General features: G+C 42.0%; 1 pseudogene; it reads left to right on the top strand.

The window, feature by feature from the left end:
* The window catches only part of LOC101578865, an 11,804-nt pseudogene extending 10,790 nt beyond the window's left edge, over window positions 1-1,014 (top strand).
* The last annotated feature ends 10,229 nt before the right edge of the window (window positions 1,015-11,243 follow it).

The following is an 11,243-nucleotide window of genomic DNA, read 5'->3' as shown; positions in this document are numbered from 1 at the left end:
AAAGAAAAGAAAAGAAAAGAAAAGAAAAGAAAAGAAAAGAAAAGAAAAGAAAAGAAAATATTACATATTTTGGGAGACTCAGAAAGGTTCCTGACCCCTTTCCTCTCAGCCCTGCATCCTGAGAGTTCAGTTATATACTCCTGACCTGGCACCAGTCATATGGCAGCTTTCCCAGCTCCATCAGCCAAAAAAACCTCCCAGTAGATATTAGTCTTAGTACCAACAGTTTTGGGGAAATTCTTGTATTTTTACTGGTGGGTGAATAAGATGTACAGATATTTGGAATTTTGTGAGAATGATCATGTTACATTCTTAGAAAGTTTTAGACATCACTAACCCTGGTCTTGGAAGGAGGAAGTAGTCATGCGATGTTTGAGCAGATGAGAGTGAACATGGGCAAGTTGCTCAAGGGTATCGACAGGTACAATCCTGAGACCCTGGTCACCCTGGAGCACTGTGTGGAGACTCAGGCCAAGGAGAATGCCTGTGATGTAGAAGCCAACCTGGCTGTCCTGAAGTTGTACCAGTTCAACCCAGCATTCTTTCAGACCACCGTCACTGCCCAGATCCTGCTAAAGGCCCTCACCAACCTGCCCCACACTGACTTCACCCCGTGCAAGTGCATGATCCACCATGGAACATCAAGAAGAGAGATCTATTTGTCAGATTTGTACCTTGGGGACCTGCTGGAGACGTGTCACTTCCAGGCCTTCTTGCAAGCCCTGAATGAAAACATGGACCTCCTGGAAGGTATAACTGGCTTTGAAGACTGTCTGAAAATTTATCTGCCACATCGTGGGTACCACGTACCAGCACATAGACTGCTGGCTGCTGAGTGAGATGCTTGGGGATCTGTCAGACAGTCAGCTAAAGATGTGGATGAGCAAATACAGCTGGAGTGCAGACGAATCAGGGCAGATTTTCATCTGCAGCCAGGAGGAGAGCATCAAGCCCAAGAACATCGTGGAGAAAAACGACTTTGACAGTGTGTCCAGCATTATGACCTCCTCCTAGTAACTGCAGCCCTTTAATATAGACTTGTTGGCTCAAAAAAAAAAGCAAGAAAGTTTTAGACATGTCTTCATGAACCAAGCCTGTCTGATGGCCCCCAAAAGCCTTACATGTTCAGAGGTGGAGTTTGTGTAAAGTGGGTGAATCATGGGGCACTTTACTCAACAGTGGATTTAGCCACTGAGTTCACAGCTGACTTACTGTTAGGAGGCAGGGCCTGGTTCTAGAGCCAGGTCACTGGGAGCATCACCTGGAAGGCTGTGTGTCCTTCTCCAGCTCCTTCCTTTTCTCTCAGCTTCCTGACCACATAGCATGTGCAGCCTTCTTCGATGGCAGACCTTTCATCATACCATTTCTGTGTTTCAGCCTGCCAATAGAGCCTGAAACTTCTGAACTGTGAGCTCAAATAAACCTCTTCCTAGAAGTGGTAAGTGTTAGATATTGTGTCCCAGCAACAGGAAAGTGACTAAGTCATTGGATAAGCTTTCTGGCTCACCTTTGGGCCCAACACGGACACAAAAGTTATCCAGGTTATTCAAATATCTTGACTCAGAGATCTTTGCCATTTTCTCCAATACTTGGGACTAAACCCTGGGCCTTCACTGGAGTTCCAACTCCAGCCTTTTTAATTTTTTATTTTGAAACAATGTCATGCTAAGTTAGTAAGCTGCCCAGCCTGGGCTCATACTTGCAATCCTCCTGCCTCAGCCTCCCAGTGCTAGGATTACAAGCATGTGCCATTGCATCCACCTATAGATCTTTGCCTTAACTAATACTATCCTAAGCAGTATAAGGAAGATGCCTAGGTCCATAAAAGGATACAGCTCCGGGAGCTATGAAAGAACCAAGAAATAGGGCCAGAGAGATAGTTCAGAAAAGGGATGAAGAAAAAATTGAGAAGTGTTCTGTCCAGGTACTAACTCCCCACGAGGAGTATGACATTTACGTAATACAAACAGGTACTAATAAAAAATAAAAACTGGAGAAAAAAAGAAATGTTGGCAACATAACCAAGATGAGTCTTCAACCCTGCTTTGGCTAGCAAAGGGACCAGGGTTCAATCCCCGGTCCTGTATGCTGCACTGGTCCTGCCCCCAGGGTGCTCTGCCAAGTCCAGGCGTGGTAGTGCATGCCTGCAATCCCGGTGCTGGGGAGGTTGAAGACAGGAGGATCACTACAAGTCTGAGCTGCACGGTGAGACCCTGCACCAAAAAAAATAAATAAGTAAGAAGAATGAAGAAATCAAGGTATTTCCCACCCTGCTATCCAGTGTTCCTGCCAACAGTTCCCGCATCTCTACCTTGCCTACGTCCATGAACAGATAGATGGATAAAGAAAATATAATATTTATACACAATGAGGTACAGTACTATTTGGTCATAAAAAGATAAACTTGAGTCATTTATAGGAAAATGGATGCACCTAGAGACCACAATATTAAGTGAAATAAATCAGACACATGAGCTTAGATATCACTTGGTTTCTCTTATATGAGAAACACAAAATATAAATAAAGAAAAAACAAGATAGATAATAGGAAGAAAGGAAGGCAGATCTTTTTTCAAATGGGAAGAAGATCAAGAGATGGAGGGAGGGAAAAGGGATGAAGAAAAAATTGAGAAGTGTTCTCTCCAGGTACTAACTCCCCACGAGGAGTATGACATTTATGTAATGCAAACAGGTACTAATAAAAAATGAAAACTGGAGAAAAAAGGAAATGTTGGCAACATAACCAAGATGAGTCTTCAAACTGCTCCCCATGAAGCGACTCTTTCCTCAAGAGCTAGAAACTGTCCCTGCTGAGCCGGAAAGCATGTCAATAGCAACCACCTCCGTGGTTCACAAGACACCTGGGAGACAGAAGGTGGATGCACGGCACCCTGAGAGAACTGCTGTCCTCAAGGGTCGTCATGTGAGCAGACTGATTACATCTCCCTGAAGACAGTGAGGAGGGCCAGCCAGACGCCGCCTTCCTAAAGTGACTGGGATTTTGGACACTGTGAGAGATGGAGGTGAGAAGTACCTTCTAGCCCCACAAGAATTCTTCAATTTGACACACAGCCTCCCTGTGGGCCAAGGGGCAAAAGTCCAGGGGACTTCAGGAGGGTTTACTACCCCAAGAGCTGAACAGGGCTTGCAGCCAGCCACACTGTGCATACGGGGCCCTCACCCCCATGACTAGCATCTTTCCTGGGAGCTACAGAATGAGACGGAGATGAAGAACATAGTCACACAAATTGAACTTATCTTTGAATGATTTTACATGATGATCATTACATAAACACTGGACGTTTAAAGATGAATTATAAAATAGTGTTTGGAGAAGACAACTAACAAAAATGATTGAGAGGTCCACGTTCTCTACTATAATGATAAACAGGAAGGTCTCACATGCAACATTTGGATAAGTCAGAAAGCAAAATTATTGCTGTAGGCATACTACTTAGATATATGGTGGAAAGGAAGACATTCACACAAGCATGTTTTTGTATCTGTCTGTTAAGCTCTGGCCTTCTCCAGTGACTCAACAACAACACACCCAAACGAATTTTCTGGAGCAATACATTTCATGCCTCTAGTTTTCTTTATATCTGGATGTGCATTTCCTCTTTTACCACATGGTGAACCCTGTTCAAATTATTTTGCCCTGGGCAATATTAATTACTTTTTCTTCTGATACAGTGTGGCCAGAAGACAACAGAGTATTGACACCATGACGTAGTGTTGCTTCCTCAGCTAGCATTAGGTGACTCCTCTACTCAACTATCACATCTCACATCACACTGGCCACATACTGGGTTCTGAGAAGAGCAGGCAAAGCAAAAGCAGCCACACACAGTCTGGGGCAACAAACCTAGGTTCAAATCTACCGCATCAGACACCAACTAGTGGCCCGTAAAATGAATTGCACCCACAAATGTGTTTATTTCTGCCAGTAACTTTTTCTATTGTCAAATCAATGGCAAACTTTTTAAAACTTGAGTTTTAATTAAAATCTGATGAATAACAATGAGCTGGGACTGACCAGGATTCCTCCTTAAGGTATATCAGCTCTTCTCTCTTTTATTAGAATCTTGCTTGCCCCACTTTATTCATGCACATTTCCTGCCTGGTCCCCTGCAGACTTTTGAGTTTGCAATTCCTGACTTGAAAGATGTATGGATTTAAGAAAATTCCTCACCTTGAACAGTTTTCTCAATGTTTACGGTGAGAGTGATAAAAGTAATATTTACATGAAAGGTTGTAGTGCAATTTTAGGTACCAAATAGTAACTGTTATAATTGCTATTTTTATTATTGGTGTCACTGATGACTGTCAATACGGAAGATGAATTGTTAGGGTAGCTTCCATCCTCCCCACCTCTTATTAATCACATTGCTGTGTGTGCTCCTCCTTCCTGTTAAGTATGAGTGGAGCCTGAGACTTACTTCTAACCAGTAGAATATGACAAAGGTGATGGGTTAGATCTGACTTAATGACTTCATCCAGAGGATTTAATGGTTATATGATACCCACCTTGCAGAGTCTTTTATTGGCATTGAAGAAGAAAGAGATCACATTTAGATATTCCACATTGAAAGGAACTCCAAGTGGCCTCTAGTAACTGAGGCTAAACATCAAAAGCCCTTAATCCCATAGCAGGGACTGAATTCTGCCAACGAGCACACACATCTAGAAACAGCACCACCTCAGCCATGCCTCATGTGCAACCCAGCAAAAGTTGAATCCTACCCTGCAAGAGACCCTGCTAACCAGACCCAAACTCCAAGATAAGAAGTATGAGATGTTTTAAACTGCTAAACTATGAAGATATCTCTCAACCCCATAAAAGGCCATTAAAGAAATGCAGATTAAAACACTGAGGTTCTGTCTTACTCCAGAAAGTATGGTCATCATCAAGAAATCAAATAATAACAAGTGTTTGGAAAGGCTTTGGGGAGAAAGGAACCCTCCTACACTGTAGGAAGGAATGTAAACTAGTACCATTACTATGAAAATCACAATGGAGATTCTTCAAAAAATTAGAACTAGAAATTCCATTTGACGCAGTTATTTCCCTTCAGGTATCTTCCCCAAAAGAGTTAAAAAAACATCATATTACAGTGAAACATGCATACTCATGTTTATAGCAGGACAACTCATAACAGCTAAACCTTGGAAACAGCCTGAATGTCCATCAACAGATGAATGGATGAATAAATAAGATGTGGCACCTAGATGCAAGGGACTAATATTCTTTCATAAAGAAAGATAAACTTGAGTCACTTTTAGGAAAATGGTTGGGCATTGAAACCATAATGTTACTTGAAGTAAATCGGGCACATGAGCTTAAATATCACACTGTTTCTCTGATGTGAGAAACACAAATTATAAATAAGGAGCAAAAAAAAAGATACTAGAAAGTAGGGGCGCGGATCTTTTTCAAATGGGAGGGGATGAACAGATAGAAGGAGAGAAAAGATATTGAGAAGGGAATGAAGCTGTGTTATGTACAGGTACCTACTCCACACAAAGAATGCAATCAATGTGTACTGAGAACACATACTAATAATAAATACTTTAAGAAATTAAGACATCTCACTAACAAGGATGGATCATCCTGGAATCAGAGACCAAAGAAGAAATCTTATTCACTGAATGCTAACTAAGGTGCTTATAAAGCCAGTATTTCAGGATCTCATCTATAATAAAACGCCCAGCTGAGATTTGGAGTGCACTGCTGGAGAAAGGAGAGGAAGTGGGAGAGAGGCCGAGCTCGCAGCTGCTGGAGAACCATGTGTGGAGCGTAAATGCAGAGATTAATGGCTCCTCACAGCCATAAATACATTTTTTTTCTCTTCAGTGAGTCCTGGGGGATGAAAATCTGGTTATAATTGGATGTGTTGCAATATTGCTTTTCATTTACAATTACAGCACCGAGAAAATTAAAAGGGATAGCATAAGGCTTGAGTGTGGCGGTGATTGGGAATGGTGCTCGTCAATGCGCCCACAACAGCAGCTCCTCCCAGCCCATCCTCCCTCCTCTTTGCTTGGCACCTGCAATGCAGGGAATGGGCACCCTGGGACAGGGCAGGCACTGGGAAACGGGAACACCGTCCTTCCTCTGGCCAACAGTCAAAACAGGGCAAATTGATTCAGCTGCTACCCTGTGTTGTGCCATCTCAAACAGTTTTTGACATGATTATACAAGCTTAGGAATCAAATGAAAAATAAAATGTTCCTTTCTCCTTTACTGTCTCTGCCACCTTGCCTCTAAATGCCCACTGGAGAGACTGATCATTTCCCTAGACCTTTATGTTTATTTGTTACCAGGACATCAGCTCTGTCAGTGTGTTTACTAAAAACAAAAGCCGATACAGGAAACAATATACAGTGGTGCACCATGTAATGATGATGAGCCTCACTGACAGCAAGGGTCCCTAAGCTTATACTGAAGCAGAACAATTCTAATCATCTGGTGATATCAAAGCCATCATAACATCACAGCGCAAAGCATTGCTCACATGTCTATGGTGTTGCTGATGTCAATGCCCTTATGTGCTGGCAGCCATGTAAAAGTGTAGCACATACAGTTACATGTATTGCATGCTTGATAATCATCACAAACAAGCGTTGCTAGTTTCAGGTGCTATGCCTTTGTCTTTTTTCTTAGAGTGTGCACCTATTTACAAAAGTTTATTGTGAAACACTGTGCTATATCACACTACAGCAGCTTCATCTCATGTTTACTGTCTCTTTATTGTATCATTTTTTTCTCTGTGCTTAATTTTCTGTTGTTTATCATAGACCTGGAAGCAATATATCAGTGCACAAACTTAATTGTTTCCATGTTTCTGATCACAACCCAAAGAACTGAAAAAAATTTCCCCATAAGGTCAACATTGGATCTAAACATTGAATTTGATTCTGTTCTCATTCAATTCAGTTTACAACCTGAACTGTGGAAGAGTTAAGTTCACAAACCAAGATAGATAGGTAGATAGATGATAGACACATACATGTAATTGAATAAATATATGTGTGTATGCATGTGTGCATTATGCATATGTATAAATATGTGTGTACAAACATGCAGATAGATAGATAGATAGATAGATAGATAGATAGATAGATAGATAGATGTATAGTAGGTGATACCATCTAGGTTTGTGTGAAGTGCATTCTATGATGTTTGCCCAACGCTGCAGTCCCAGTTAATGAGATTCTCAGAACATATCCCTGCTATATAGCTTTATATGAATACATTGCAATTAGTTCCCAGCACTCAGCAGGTGCTTAAGAAAGGATGTACTCTATTCTGCTTCATGTGTCTTCATGTTGCTGCCCTCTATCTACCCCTGGCATACTCACATTTCTTCCCAAAATACTTCAGGGTCAGCCCCTGACTAATCCAGCAGTTCTTAAAGGGTGGAACATGGTCCCTAGAACAGCAGGGTCACCTAGGACTAAGTTAGAAATGCAAACTCTTGGTCCCAACGAGAGCTACTAAATCTGAAACTCTAGGTTCAGATAGGAATCAGTGATCTGAGTGTGAACTATCCAAATGTGGGTGTCAGCTCAAGTTTGAGAACCACCACTCTAATCCTTTCCCCAAGCCAGTTGTGGTGGCACTTAACTGTGATCCCAGTGCTCTGGCAAGCTGAGGCAGGAGGATCACAAGTTTGAGCTAGTCTGGGTGATGTAGCAATTCAGTGAAGCTCTATCTCAAAATAATTTTTTTTCAGAAAAAGTATTTAGAATGTAGTTCAGTGTGAAGATCCTGAGTTTAAGCCCTGGTACCAAAAAAAAAAAAAAAAAAAAAACTAATCCTTTTCTCAGCAGCCCTTTCAATGCCTACTAGATCATCCACATCAATTTCCCTCACCAAAGAGTTTGGATTTATTGGAACTATTTTTGATAAAACAGATGACCAATTGTCAGAGCTTAGAAATCTATTACAGAGATTCTTCTAGCTTCACAGGAGTTGTAAGAGGATTGAACAAACATTACCTACAACTTATTGATGAATTATTCCTTTGCTCTGTTCTGAGGCTCTTTCATGCTTATATTTTCCTGCTTCTCAGAGACAGCCTGGTAAATGTTTAACAAGGGACTCTCTGGGAACAAAAAGCTCACACTACTGGCTCCCAGCACCCTGCTGTCTGCATTCCAACAACACCATTTCTCAGTGTAGAGAACTCATCGTCATGCTCTTTGGTGCCATCTCTTCAAACTACTGTCTAATACTTGGAGATGGAATAATATTTCTCTCAAAGCCTTGAGGGGTAGATGGCTTGACCCTCCCCAGGAATTTCATCCCTGGTTATGCCTTACCCCTCTAAAGTGGGACCTGCTGATTGGATTGGGCAACAAGCTGTCGCTGTAAGTGGGACACATTTTGCTGGCTGGCAGAGGCAAGCACCAGCCTGATGCTTCCTCTTTGTCTTCTCAGCCCATTCGTAAGTGGCCCCTTCACTTCTAATCTCTTCTCTGTCATGAAGTAAGACAGTGCAGCCTCTAGCTTATCTTCCAATGGTGCTGGGTTAACGGAACCAGTGTGGCTCCTACACCTAGCCACCAGGAGTTCCAGGGAGGACAGTCCAGAAATCCCTCTTGTACTTTCAGAACCAGAAATACATGCGAAAGAAAGTCAGCTTTGTGGGGACAAAGGAGGGCACCAGGCATTACACTAGCATTAGCACAGTCTGGCTTTCCCTTCCCTCTCCATCATCTTTGTATACAAGACACTCTTAGCCACAAGCCCCACAGTCTATTTCCTAGTTTACTGCCTGAAATGCCAAGGCATTGGGTCCTTCATGGTATAAGAGAAGCCTGGACAGACAGACCTAGGTTCAAATCCCACTCAACCACTTAAGAACTCAGTACTCTTGAAGAACTTACTTGGCCTCTCCAAAGTTTAGTTGTCTCATCTATAAAATACTCATAGTAAGAGCCATCGCTCAGAAGAATTGAATTGAATGAGATGAGTATGGTGACTGGCAGATATTAGGTGCTTAATACATGAGGCATTGGGCCAGCCAAATAGCTCAACAGATTAAAGTGCTTGCAAGCAGATGCAGGGGCCAGGGGTTCAATCCCCAGACCTGCTGTGCTGGTCCCACCCTCAAGGAGCACTGAGACTGCAATTGAGACTGGGCATGGTGGTGCACACCTGTACTCCCAGCTCTTGGGAGGCTGTAAACAGGTGAATCACTATGAGTCCCATCTAGTAGTGAGACCCTGAACACCCTGTAGACAACAACAACAACAACAACAAAAAAAACCATGAGGCATCTTATACATGTTATTATATAGCGTTTTAGGCCTAAAGGCTCAAAGTGATCTCTTGAAGTGCTCCTGAGTGCCTAGAAAGCCTATGTATCTCCAAGCCCCTAACCTTGGCCCAGAGAGTCAGAAACTGCAAGGGTTACTGGGCTCCATGATGTCCCCATCCCCATGGGGCCTGTGATATGCATGGCTCCCTCTACGCCACACCCTGGTCATGCTGGCTCTATTATAGTTATTTTCTTTCTTTCTTTCTTTCTTTCTTTCTTTCTTTCTTTCTTTCTTTCTTTCTTTCTTTCTTTTTTCTGTACTGAAGAGTGAACTTAGGACCCTTCACTTGCCAGGCAAGCGCTTAGTCTACTGAGCTATCTCCCTAGCGCCCCTTTTTTTATTATTATTATTTTTATTTATTTATTTTTTTTGCCTCCACACAAAATAATTTGCAGTCCCAAGGCCATTATCTCTTCCACCCGGCTGACTTTCTTCAGGGAGCTAGACCTCAGTCCAAGTTCTCTCCACCTTATACTGTTGCAGGATCCTATGCAAATTAAGTGATGTGGCTGAGCATTTTCTCAGGTGGGCCTGACCGTGTAAAGATGTCCTTTTATATGGATAGGCATTTCCATGGACACAGAAGGAACAACGCCTTTCAGTGGGTGCTGGGAATAATGCCTATGTGTTGGTTAGGCAGTAACACACATCACAAATTTTGCTTGTTTATTTTTGTTTTGTTCCATAGTCCAGGCTGGTCTTGAACTCACTAGGTAGCCCAGGCTGGTCTCAAATTCATGTCAATCCTCCTGTCTCAGCCTCCTGAGGGCTAAGATTAGAGATGTGCACCACCACACCTAGCTTCACATAACAAAATTATTTCTAGAAACTGAAATAGAAATGAATTTCTGGAGCTTCCCACACACTGTGCATACAAGTCACTTGTGGATCACACTAAAGTGCAGATTCGGATGCAGTGAGTCAGAGCCAGGGGCTGAGTCTACGTGATTTGCATTATCTACTGGCTCCCAGATGAGTCTGATCCTGTAGATCCCAGGACCACACACCAGTCAAGGCTCAAACAGTAACAAGACTTCAGGAAAACACTGGCCATCAGTAAAGGACCCAATTATAATGGCTTAAAAAACAAAGTTCTCCAACTCCTCCTTACAAAAGAAGCATTTAAGAAATGAGAAAAACTTGGCTCCTTAATATAAGAGCCACTGGAAGATGAAGCATATTTGTAGTTTTTGTATTTCTTTCTTTAAAACTTACAATGGCATCAAATCCTTCCCTTCCCTTCTATCACTGTATAGTCTCATTACCATGGCTCAAGCCAGCCCTAACTTATGATTTTAAATTTAATGTAAAATTTTCTTTTATGTTATAATTATGCATAGAAGGAAATGCAAAGTCATTATATCTTTGCATGCATATATCTGGTAATGTAAACAACTAATTTGATGACAGCACTATGTAATATAGCAAGCATTTTTGAATTCCTATTATTTTGTTTAGTGAAATTCTGTATTATTTCTAATGTTCTTATTATTATAATTACTTTATATTCTCTTTAAAATATAAAACATAAAAATCAAAATATCATGCTCTTATGTTTTACTGGATAAGGTGGAAGTACATTTATTCATTAGACTACCACTGGTTGCATTTTTAGATATAATGTATTTGAACGATATTATTTTTTTTTGTACACATATTTAAGGCCATAATATTTTGTGAAAAACAGTAGCTTCTCTAATAAACCAAGGCATCAGAGAGCTTCTGGCAACCCTGCGCCGGCGGGACCGACTTCCAGTCCAGGCCAGGCGCAGCATGGGTGAGACCATCTTCCAACCCCTTGAGACAACCCCCACCACTCCGCAGCACCTACTCCACCCAGCCCGCTCAGTAGGAATTTCTGCTGCAATCCGGGAACCCCCAGACCCAGTCCTAGCCCAGGTCCGCTGAGTGTGTGG

This window comes from Octodon degus, unplaced genomic scaffold (genome assembly GCF_000260255.1).
Source record: "Octodon degus isolate 3935 unplaced genomic scaffold, OctDeg1.0 scaffold00195, whole genome shotgun sequence".
Classification (NCBI taxonomy): domain Eukaryota; kingdom Metazoa; phylum Chordata; class Mammalia; order Rodentia; family Octodontidae; genus Octodon; species Octodon degus.
Note: the sequence above shows the minus strand (reverse complement) of the source record. Positions and strands in the feature narration are given on the sequence as shown.